This window comes from Artemia franciscana, chromosome 13 (assembly GCF_032884065.1).
Source record: "Artemia franciscana chromosome 13, ASM3288406v1, whole genome shotgun sequence".
NCBI lineage: Eukaryota > Metazoa > Arthropoda > Branchiopoda > Anostraca > Artemiidae > Artemia > Artemia franciscana.
The window spans coordinates 37,805,594-37,818,184 of record NC_088875.1 but is presented as its reverse complement, the minus strand read 5'-3'; the positions used below and the strand labels follow the sequence as shown (position 1 = coordinate 37,818,184).

Genomic DNA, 12,591 nt, shown 5'->3' with positions numbered 1-12,591 from the left:
TTTTTTTAACCAGGTACCATAGACAAGGATGGATTTAAGGCTTTGACGCTTCCAGGCCCAAGCGTTTTTGGGGGTAGTGGAAGCACTGAACGGAACGCACTGATAGCCCAAAAGTAACAAAAGAAAAAGGTGATACGCAACTCTCAGCTGCCATTCTTGGGAGATGTCTGACATTTTGAAAGTAAAACAGTTCAAAATAGGGATGAAACCTTTTAATTGATAGTGAACAGATATAAAAAGTTTTAACTGGATATTTCGAACACATATACAGTGTTCATCATCAGCAGTAAAACTAAAAGACATCAATATAAAGAAACAAACATTTATACCTAATAAACTAATTACATATAGTTTATTGCTCTTTTTTTTTCAATGCAACAGCGGAAGCAAATCTCTTTGACCTTTTAGGTTCCGGTTCATTAGATTTATCTGACATATTACGTGGACAGAGGTAATAGATCTAAGGTGAGGTGATATTTACTTTATTTGACCTCAATAAATAATCATAATTGAATTCAATCCAGATTAACCCGTATCTTTTATGGAATTATTCTTGAATAATATTTTTTAAATTTCGATTGTTTCCCTGAAAACTTGCTTTAAGCCTTGGTCCCTAGAAATCGAAGAAACATTTTCAAACAAAATAAAATGATTTGGATAATTAAAATGTGTTCCGAAAGGGCCGACCTGAAGTCTTCAGGTTTGGAATTTTGCTTTAAAGACGACAAAATAGAATTATGATGTTGTAACAATCTCATTTTATATTCTGGTTAGTACGTCCCACATAAGAGCTTCCACTAGTACATGGATAGACTCCACTTTATTGCTCTACGGAAGTTCAATCCTTTCCAGAATTTAAAAAACTAGCCAAAGTATTACTACCCCTTAAATCTATCTTTAATCCATTATTTTGTAAAATCCTTTTAAGTTTTTCACTCAACCCTGAAACATATCGTAGAGAACATTAGACATCTTTCTTTTCTGTTGTTTCCAGAATTTCACCAGAAAATTCTAGAATTTTTTTTTCTTTTCGAAAAGGTCTGGTCAATTAACCAACCCGGATAATCGTTACTTATTAAAATCTCTTTTTAACAGCAAAAATTCCTCCTCAATGAATTTTGGAGAGCAAATTCTAAAAATGCGGTCAATTAAGGATATGATTAAACCAATTTTTACTTGGCGAGCATGACCGGAGAAAAAAGACAAAAATCTGTTATTGTTAGTAGGTTTTCTGTAAATCATAAAATCCAGACTATTTTCATTTTTTAAAAGAATAACATCCAGAAAAGGAAGTTTCTTATCCTCTTCTTATTCTATTGTAAATTTTAAATCACCTCCCCAAAAATTAAGATGTCCCAAAAAACCTTTCTGTTCCTTCTCCCCATAATTCCATACATTCTTTTAGTTCTTATACAAGTTCTGACGCATTCTTAATGTAAGAAATTTGTATAGACAGGAGTGGTTTACATAATGACACTAACCACTTACTCAGAGCACTTGTTGGTGACTTTGTACTTGCAACAATTGGTCGTAATGGCAGATTTGGCTTATGTATCTTTGGTAGTCCATATAATTTAGGGCTCAAAGAACTTCTTGGTAAGAATTTGTAGAAAAGTTGAGGTGTAATCTTCCCTTCTTCCTTTAAACTCTTTAACTCGTTCTTAAGCTTCTTTGTGTTTGAGTCTGTCGGGTCAAAAGAAAGTTTTTTGTACGTTTTTACATCTTTTAGTAAAGTGTTTAATTTTGAATCGTGGTCCTTGATGTCCATTGCCACTAAAGTGTTACCCTTGTCTGCTTTTGGAATTATTATTAGATTCATCCCTTTTTAAATTATTAAGAATCTTTATGTCTTTGATAGAATTGTCAGGGATTTCTGGTTTTAAAGCAAACTCTGATAGGGTTTTAACTGTAGAAGCTCTCACTAGGCTAACATCTTTGATTAGGATGGGGTTTCTATGTAAAGATGTTTCTATTGAAGAGATTAAAAAAAATAAGAGCAATAAACTGTACGTAATTAGTTTATTAGGTATAAATTTTGTTTGTTTATATTGATGTCTTTTAGTTTTACTGCTGATGATGAACGCTGTATATGTGTTCGAAATATACAGTTAAAATTCTTTATATCTGTTTACCGTCAATTAAAAGGTTTCATCCCTGTTTTGAACTGTTTTACTTTCGTCATGGAAAGGGAGTTTGGTCTTCGAAGTTACCTACGTCTGACATTTTATAAGAGGCCATGGAATTCCTATGTTGTTTTAAAATCATTTTTCTGTGAATAGGCAGTGCGGCGGCAGATTTCACTTGGCACTTTGACGATAAATCACATCAGTCCAGTTTTTATTATGACAAAAATCACTCAGTGATAATTTATTGGCCATCTGGCACTATGCACCCCTAGACCCGGACCTAGTGGACCTATCGGTAAGTCCTGGCCTGGCCAAAGGTAATGAAAAAAGGACTCATACAGTCTAAAATAAAACCTAAACAGTGCCTAGTTCTACTATTTTTTGCTGCAAAACAATAATCTTGGCAATAATTTGGAACTGAGCCAATTTTTCCCAAGCAAAATTTCTGAGACCGTCAACCAATTCAAAACACTAAAGAAGCTAAGCTTTGAATCCCCCACCTTACATAGGTAATATTACCATATAACGGTGAATTTGTCTCTAACCATGTATGCAGTGCATTTCAAAATACTGGACGTCTATCCAGTAAATCTGAAGGTTATACGGTTTTGGACAATCTTGCAGCAGCTATTCGGGGTTGGTTTGGGTATATTTGGATACGAGAAGGGGGTAAAAGGTTTTATTTTCTGGCCCAGATTTAATTTTTTTTTTTCGAAAGGTTTTTCAGGAAAAACACATTGAAGATTTAATCCCCGAACTCCCTTCGTTTAAAGGAATATAATTGGTCCAAGCACACAACATGGGTACTGATGGGAGGGGGTCTAAAGGTTTTTCTCTTATTGCAGAAATAGCAGTTTAACCAGAAATTAAAGTTTGGAATTTTGAGGCTTCGTGGTCAAGAAAAATTAAGTAAAAAAAGGAGTAAAACTAAGTGTTAATTTAAGAGAAAAGGCTTGGTGGGGGTTACAGTCTCCCTCCCATTAAATCTTTTTTTCATAAGCTAGAAACGCCCAAGTCAAACACGTCGAATACACCGCATCTATATAATGTTGCCATGCTAAAATTAAGATTTAATGTAAGGAGCTAAAGGTTGAGCATGGTAGCGAAATCCCTAAGATGTTTTAGATAACCTTGAATATGGTGCTAAGACGAACAAAAACTTAAATTTGGGAGCAAGTTTTTTTTACAGTAAAGTAAAAAGCAAAGATGATTCTAAAGCAATAGAAATTATCCAATTTATTAGGAAGGCTATTGCCAACTCAACCCCCCACCCTTTAAGCCATTAAATAAAAAAATAACTGAAAGAAAAGAAGAGGACTGAAACTGGAAACGAGCAGAAATTATTCCTCATGTGAAGGGGTTGCCCCCTTTCTCAATACCATGCTCAAATCAGAATTGAAATAACAATATAAAAAGACAATGAGGAGAGGGAAGGGAGCAATTTACTATCATTTGAACAGACTGGTTTTTATTGATCATTTAATTTTAATGAGAAACAACTGGATACATTGATTTATGGGTGATGTCGTTAGTAACTGGTACGTTACGCGTGCTAATGCCTTGGAATTTTTTTCTGTATAGTACCATATTGTTATCCATTTGCAATAGTATTCAGGAACATTGGGGATATTGTTTTTAAAGGATAATTCAAAAGTGTTTCCAGAGGTCTGTGACCAACGACAATCTTGATGCAAGTAGAAAGAGAGAGAAAACTGGTAGCAAATCCTGTGACTAAAAACTTTCCGTTCTTACACAGAATTGTCTTACACACCATCTTATACACTTTCCGATATACACAGAAACATGGGAGCACAAATCAAGTATTAAAAAGACGAAGGTATGTGAGTCCATTTTTGTTTAATAGGTAGCAAAGAGCCATCGAATAGTCACAAAATTGCTACAGCCTCACTGATCTCCTACAACAAAATGCTATAAAATTCTTAAGTTCCACATAAATAGATTAAAAGGAGATGTGAGGCCTTTTTGGATTATAAGAGGCCCATAGCCGCTACTCTTTTCTTTTTCACAATTAATCACGAAGAGGTTTAACGGTAATTCTCTCAAGACGCAGGTGTTATTGATTTTCTTTAAGATGCAGATGTTTGCTACGTTATAGGGAATATTTACCTACATAGAGCATGACGTAATCTCACCTGACTTCTTAAATTTATTGAGGATGAAGTAATCTCAGGTACCTTGTTAGAAATCAAAGCCCTCTAGCCAGGCTGGTAACCCCCGATTGTAACTGTAGACACTTGAAACGGGGCTGATACGCAATAGTTTATGAGATATTGTTCTCTTCAATGCATTTTTTTATTTCAAGCCGTTTTTTTTCTTTCTTTAAGATTTATTTTTCCTCAATATTTAGTTTTTCTTCGTTATATCTTTTTCTTAAAGATTTTTTGTTCAAAAAAGATTTTTTTCCTCAGGGTACCTTCATAATTCGTCATCAAAGATTTTTTTTCCGTATATAGGAATTGAACGTACAACCAGAGATTTCCCCAATGAAATGCTGCCCTTACCACCTAGACCAGAAAAGTATTCTAATGTTATGTTTTAATAAATAAATTCTCTGCGATATGCTTTCCACCCCAAGCACGCACTATAATCTAACATTGTTCTTGTTTATCGATCTATTGGAGACACCTTGCTGTTACCTTGTTATTAATTTTCTAACGTGACAAGATTCTGTTTTGATACCCAAATGGCTTTGTCAGACAAAGACTTTTTATTGTGCATATAAGTTTCATTAATACACAAATTTACAAACATAATTGAAACATATTATTCTTAGGGCACTGAAATCAACATTACACAGCTAGAAAAGGTTTATTTTCCACTATAAAGTCGCTCAATCAAGGATTGTCTGCATAAATGCTGAGAAATTTGCTGTAAATACATCCACAACATCACAAATATAATGTTGCATGAAAACCATTACTTGTAATCAATAAATCTTGTACTCACTTTCCAATCTTGTCTGATAACCTTTGTAATAAAACGAGAACGAATATAAGCCATATAATTTATTCAACATTTTCTTGCATTTACCTTTCCCTTATTCCCTTCAAAAAATGGTTTAATAAATTTTAACTTGTAAAATTAAAGCCTTCTAAAACACACCGAAATCACCTTCTTAAAACAGAGCAACCCCCTCTGCATTTCAGATATTGCTCTTAGGTTTTAACATCGTTTCTTGCCTTTAACAAAACATTTGATCTATTTCAATATCTTTTCGTCTTTAATTTTATATTTCCTTATTGTTTAAAAATAACATAGAATTAACAGAAAATATTAAATGAACCTTCTCCGGATTTCTAGTGTTTTTCTAGAAAATGGCAACCCGAGGCATCAATTTGACCCCTGTCATCATCACTTAAGCGTTTTCTAACGTTTGAATAGTCCGGTATACATTTTTTATTTGAATAGTAAGAACATACCATATAATTTTGAGAATTTGACAGTCCAAGACAGTTCACGCCACCGTGGCAATAAATAGCTGGTATGTGGCCCCCTCTGGTGTGCATTATATCACCTAAAGTATTTTAAGACAATTTCGTACAAAAAAAATTCGTGCACACGAATTGATTGTGTAAAATAAAGGAAAATTCCTAATAAAGTTTCTTCTGATGACTAGTGGCAATTAATGACAGCGTAGGACAATATGGCCACTTGAGGCACCCGTGCAGCACCTGTCGTCACCAATTGAGTGTGTTTTGACGTTTGAATAGCCCGTAAGTTGTTTTCTATTTGGATAGTGGGAACACACCATTTTATTTTTAGAATGAGAAAGTCCAAGGAAGTTCACTGCACCATGGCATATTATGGTTGGCTTGCATCTTCCACTGGTACAAATTATCATACCTAAGGCGTTTGAGACATTTTTTTGATAAAAATAACTTATCTAAACTCCATTTGCTTGTGGAAGCGGTGATTGGTATATTGTTTTAGATTTTCAAAATGAAGACGTTTCATGCGCTACTTTGGCAATAATGAATGCCCTGTGGCACCCTGAGGCACATATTATCTTTCCCAAATCATTTTCCTACAAAAATAACCCTATAAACTAAATTATGCCGTTATTTTTATTTGAGCAGCGGGACTTTTCATTCCAATATGTGGACTGTATTACCCTCTGGTAAATATTACCATTTCTAAAGCATTTTCAGACATTTTCCTACAAGAAATAACCTTATAGACCCAATAAACTAAAAAATACCGTTTAAACTTAAATGACAATTCCCACGGTTGAATCGGTTCCAGTTCCAGCTCTAATATCGTTTCTTCCACTTTTGCCCCCGATTCTACGGATCTGATTCTACTATTCCACTCCGAGTTCCGCCGATTCCAAGATTTGTATGTCGCTGCCTCAGTGGTAATCTATGACTAGTCATTTACAACAGCTACAAACGTAATAAACAGTGAAACTGCAAGTAAAATGAAAAGGACAAGGGTAGATAATATAACAAAGGGATATAAAGGTGAATTGATGAAAAATAAAGCACCTACTAACGTCACCGGTCCCATCGACAGTTTTCCAACAGATACAGTCAATGAGCCCCGTAATATCAATGATGAAAAGTGTGATAAAAGAGTAATGAAAGTATGATGTGGGTGAAGGTTGAGTTTAATAAGTTCGGAATTTTTACCAGATTTACCGTTAATTTTAAAGTGCATATCACGCTTACGCTTCCTTTAAGTCCCGTGGCCATCATAGCAGACAAAGTCTCGCAGTTGAACTACGCACTATTCCATCAGGCCCTTGCATCATGCAATTCGGTTGTATGTGATTTGAAAAGGACGACTTAGCAAATCAAAAATTACACCCTTTAAATTACCATTCTTGAAACCTAATACAAGAAAACTAATGCTCCCCTTATTGAAAAACAAGAAAAGTCACCTTCTTTTATAAGTCTTCGAGCAGTTTTACTTGTACATTGGTTGGATAAAATCTCAAATCTTATTTTAAAAGTTGAAGATGAAATATTTCAAGAAAGTGTGTGTTCACGATCATAGTATTGAATGCTGACAAAGAGAAGTATTTGAACTATGAAACAAGTATTGATGAGGAACTTATTGAAAATGTATGCGATTATTGTCATGACTGTGAGGAGTTAAAGTCCTTCGGAGTTCCGAAAAATTCAACATTATTAATGGTGGTTATACCAAAGTGAAATTTCCAGAGATGATAGTGCTTAAAGAGGATGCAAACATAAAACTTTTAGTTGATGATGAAGGCTAACTTCTTGCTTGTGCTGCTGGTAACACGTTACCCGTTCACAGATCCTATCACCATATTTCTGGTATTAGCATAGAAAAGAAGACAAGACGAAGAAAAGCCTACTACAGGACCAATATCATGAGCCATACCTAATTTATGTGTTTAAACTGCAATCTATGTAAAAATTATGTCGTAATAAGCAGTGAAAGTGCAAGCAAAATCAAAAGGACAAGGGTAGATAATATAAAAAAGGGATATAAAGGTGAATTGTTGAAAAATAAAGTACCTACAAACGTCACCGGTCCCATCGACAGTTTACCAGCAGATACAGTCAATGAGCCCAATAATATCAATGATGAATAGTGTGATAAAAGTGTAATGAAAGTGTGATGAAAGTGTGATGTGGGTGAAGGTTGAGTTTAATAAGCTCGGAATTTTTTGCCAGATTTACCGTTAATTTTAAAGTGCATATCCCGCTTACACTTCTTTTAAGTCCCGTGGCCATCATAGGAGACAAAGTCTCGCAGTTGAACTACGCACTATTCCATCAGCCCCTTGCATCATGCCATTCGGTTGTATGTGATTTGAAAAGGACCACTTAGGAAATCAAAAATTATACCCTTTAAATTACCATTCTTGAAACCTAATACAAGAAAATTAAAACTCCCCTTATTGAACAACAAGAAAAATCACCTTTTTTTGCATTGGTAGCACTGATATGTCCTCTTATTTTCCTTAGTCTCTAATGAGGCACTGAACATTATAGAGTTTGTTAAGGACCCATAAACGATACGTATTATATCTTATTGTTCTTTATATGCCTAGACTCGATAAGGCCGTCATAAAGAGTTACAGGGTACGCTAAAAACACAGTTTGGGTGACATTTTTGGAATGGAAGGGCTGGGCTGGACACATGACCATCAAATACAGCGGATTATGGGCTTATTTATAAACTAATTTTTATATTTAATTGCGCTTTATAAATTTAAACTTTATGATTGAATCATAAAGGTACACATGACACCAAAAGAGTACACTTTGGATTGTCTTTTTCATTTTTTAAAATACAAAATATCAAAAAAAGGTGTTGTCCAATGAAAAAACTCGGCGGACAGCCCACACCTGTGGAAATTATCCTCTATGGAGAATCCCTTGCGAAATTGTTCTTACATTTAGTAGAGCGACAGTATTTTTAATTCGAGGTTAACAAAAAAATGTGTGATATTAACTTACCTTTTTGAGCATTGTTTCAATAAGAATATCCAGAAAATCTGAACGATTCTTGGAAGCATTGCGGCAGAAACATTGCGTTAATTCGAAATTACAAGGCATATCAATCGGATGGAAAAAGCTGACTCTCAGAGCTTGAAAATTACCTTCCCTTTTGTATCTTTGTTAAAATAAACGAAATTTAGAAAAATTACGCAAAAAGTTTTTTCTATTTAAATCAGAGTATGGAAGGTATACATTTCTAAAATGGGGAGGGTGGCCCTGAATATTTTTCTATGTCTAAAATTCTCCTCACCAAGTGAAGCTTAGCCTCCTAGTTTTACATATTAAAACTATCAAACAGTTCGTGGTAACAAACTACAGTAAGGAGCGGTCCGGCTTAATAGTAACCGAAAATGTAAAAAACGGAATTTTGATACCAATAGTTATGCCGAAAGGATCGTGCTTTGACGCTGATTTTAGATATATAAGTTTAATCAAGTTTAGTCGCACCAATCAAAAGTTACGAGCCTGAGAAAATTTGCCTTAATTTAGAAAATAGGGGGAGACACCCCCTAAAAGTCATAGAATCTTAAAGAAATCACACCATCAAATTCAGCGTATCAGAGAACCCTGTAGAAGTTTCAAGCTCCTATCTACAAAAAATATGGAATTATGTATTTTTTGCCAAAAGACAGATCACGGATGCGTGTTTATTTATTTATTTTTTTCCCAGGGGTGATCGTATCGACCCGGGGGTCCTAGAATTTTGCAAGAGGGCTCATTCTAACAGAAATTAGAGGTTACGTGAGAGGATCTTTCCATGGAAGAATTTATCAGGAGGGAAAAGAATTTCCATGAAGGGGTCGCAGAAATCTCTACCATTATTAAAAAAACAATGAGAAAATAAATAAAAAAAGATTTTTTTTTCAACTGGAAGCAATGGCCAGCATTAAAACTTATAATGCAAAGAAATTACTAAATATATAAGGGGCTTTGACTCCTCCTCCTCTTTATGCTAAGTATTTTTAGCAGTTTCAACTATTTATTCTACGACCTTTGTGATTCAGGGGCCATTCTTAAAGAATTGGGACAAAATTCAAGCTTTACTGTAAAGAGGGAGGCACTAACGAGGGGGCGAACTCCCCTCATACACGTAATAAAAATATACGAACATAAAAGTTCGATACGTGAATTAATTCGTAAGTTACGCATATTTATTGCTAATAAAAACGTTCGTAAATAAAGTTTAAATTTCTAGTGGCCTTTTTAAGTAGCCAAAAAACTTGGAGGGCAACTAGGCCCCCTCCCCCGCTCTTTTTTCTGCAAATTGTCCGATCAAAACTTTGAGAAAGACATTTAGCCAATCAAAGCAAAAATAAATGTGCAAATTTCGTTAAAATTATTCATGTACGATGAGACAGAATCAAAACATGCATTAATTCAAAAACGGTCAGAAATTAAATAAAAAAGCATTTTTTTTAGCTGAAAGTAAGGAGTGACACTAAAACTTAAAACAAACAGAAATTATTCCGTATAAAAGGGGCTGTTCCCCTCTCAACGCCATACTCTCTACGCTAAAGTTTGACTCTTTGTCGCAGTTCTAATTTTTAAAACAGTAAAAGACTTTGGCGTTGAAAAGGGGACAGCCCCTTTCATATACAGAATATTTTCTGTTCGTTCTAAGTTTTAATGTCGCTCCTTACTTGCATTTGAACAAACTTGTTTTTTTTTTTTTTAATTACAACAGATGACGAGTACGGGCTGGTACCGCTTATTTGTGAGCAAATAATTTTTAATTTGTGAGAAAACATAAATTGTTTGGAATTACTTTATCCTACTTGCTTCTGACATTACCTAGACCCCACAGCATGCTGATGGAGAGATAAATGTCATACAAGTTGCATTGGTGTTACGTGAAATGCGACTAAAACCAGTAACAGTCCTCAGTATATTTATGTAAATTCCTTTTTCTAGAGCTAGCTTAAATGAATATTTAGAACGGTGAAAATGGCGAGAAGTGAGCATGATATTGTATGTAGGGGCAGTTCTATATTTTTGGGTTAATATGTGAATCCAAAACGCAAGGAGTAGGACCGTATCAGCGCTCACTAGTCGTTTCAGTTAGAATTAAGAGAATTTGGAGCTATGTTCGATTTTTGATTTAAATATTGGATGTAAAAAATTAAAACAATTAAATGTGAGCTAATCCCTCTCTCCTACTATCTTTTATGACTACATTACAGTCGATTTGACCTATCTAGCCACACTAGGAATATTATTATATAAAGAATTAAGTCTTATTTATTTTTGTTCAATGATTTCTTTTCATGTTTTTCAAGGAAAATAATTTTTATTTTATATGATTTCTTGTCCTTCAGTGATCCCATTTTTGTCCTGTTTGCGGATATAGAGGATGTATCAATGTCCATTTTTGAAAATTTTTAAACAAGAAAATCATATCTGCAGTGATAGATATTAGGAAGTAAAAGACCCTTACCTAACAGGAGAAACAATTTGACCTGAGCAAACGTAGCGAAAAAGGAAGTATAGTACATTTTTGCTACTTTTCCATTAGCTAGGCTCATCTATTTACTTGATTATAAGGTTTTGAAGGTGGTATATTTGGATAAATATTAATGTTGAATATATTACGAAGTGTAATAGACCCCTGTTTTTTGTGTCTTTTTTTATATATCAAAAACGAGGATGAATTACTTGAAAAAAAAACATCTGCTCAAAGTAGAGAGTGAAGTTGAAACTTAGAACGAGCAACAATTTAAAGTCATTTAATATTTTTCTCTCCACATTATTGGGAGGGCAGCTGCCCCCTTGCCACCCCCTCCCCTCAACGATGCCACTAGAAATAAAATAAAATATAGAATCTAATGATAAAAAACAGTTCACCATGATTTTAAATTATCTTAGGCAAAAGCGTTAAAATTTTGCAAAGCGGTAAATTTTCAACAAAAATCTGTTATTTTATGAAACTTAACCAAAGCTGTAAATTTACTACTAACTGTATGGTAAATGTAGTAAATATTTTAGGTAAGATCAGATAAAGTTGTTAAAGCACGAAGGGATAATTCGTACAATTGTGAAATCCAATTAAACTGGCTGTAGGTGAAAATACTATATAATTGTCGCCTATTGTCCACTGCTAATGAAGCCCAGGTGGTGGTGTCTGTTCACGAGAACAAGAGGGAGATATATTTTTCTTTCAAAATTTAGGGTTGGCAACTTTGGTGCTTTTTTAAAGAAAACATAAAGAAAGGGCATTTTTACATAAAAATATCCAAAAAAATTGTAGTTCATTTTCCACAGCCCCTCCTTATTGACACCACTACTGGCAAGTTTCTAGATCTTTTAAAATTGTTTTGTCGTTTTGTTAAAGTTTTTCAATGAAAATACAAGAAAAATATTTTCAATGAAAATACCAAAGCAAAAATATTATTCAAAATCTAGGGAAAATCTAAGAGGGGAGCAATCCTGCTGTCCCCCAAATTGATTTCCCTGCTCTTTGGATGTTTTCTCCCATATCATCAGCATAAGTTTCCTAAAGTGTTAGAAGCAGAAGAAACTGGTCGTCTACATTTTCTTTTCAAATATTATTCAAAATCTAGGGAGAATCTAGGAGGGGAGCAATCCTGCTGTCCCCCAAATTGATTCCCCTGCTCTTTGGATGTTTTCTCCCATATCATCAGCATAAGTTTCCTAAAGTGTTAGAAGCAGAAGAAACTGGTCGTCTACATTTTCTTTTCAAATATTATTCAAAATCTAGGGAGAATCTAGGAGGGGAGCAATCCTGCTGTCCCCCAAATTGATTCCCCTGCTCTTTGGATGTTTTCTCCCATATCATAAGCATAAGTTTCCTAAAGTATTAGAAGCAGAAGAAACTGGTCGTCTACATTTTCTTTTCAAATATTATTCAAAATCTAGGGAGAATCTAGGAGGGGAGCAATCCTGCTGTCCCCCCAATTGATTCCCCTGCTCTTTGGATGTTTTCTCCCATATCATAAGCATAAGTTTCCTAA

At 34.4% G+C, this 12,591-nt stretch overlaps 1 long non-coding RNA gene across 5 annotated transcripts in view; it reads left to right on the top strand.

Moving 5' to 3' along the window:
- LOC136034898 (uncharacterized) overlaps positions 1-12,591 on the top strand; it is a 156,847-nt gene that overhangs the window by 109,961 nt on the left and 34,295 nt on the right. The window contains exon 1 of one of the 5 annotated variants that reach the window (XR_010619281.1): positions 3,722-3,963. The exons of the other annotated variants lie outside the window; for them this stretch is intronic. This is a non-coding gene — a long non-coding RNA (uncharacterized LOC136034898). Of the gene's footprint in view, positions 1-3,721; positions 3,964-12,591 lie in introns of those variants that run through there. 5 annotated transcript variants of the gene reach the window in all.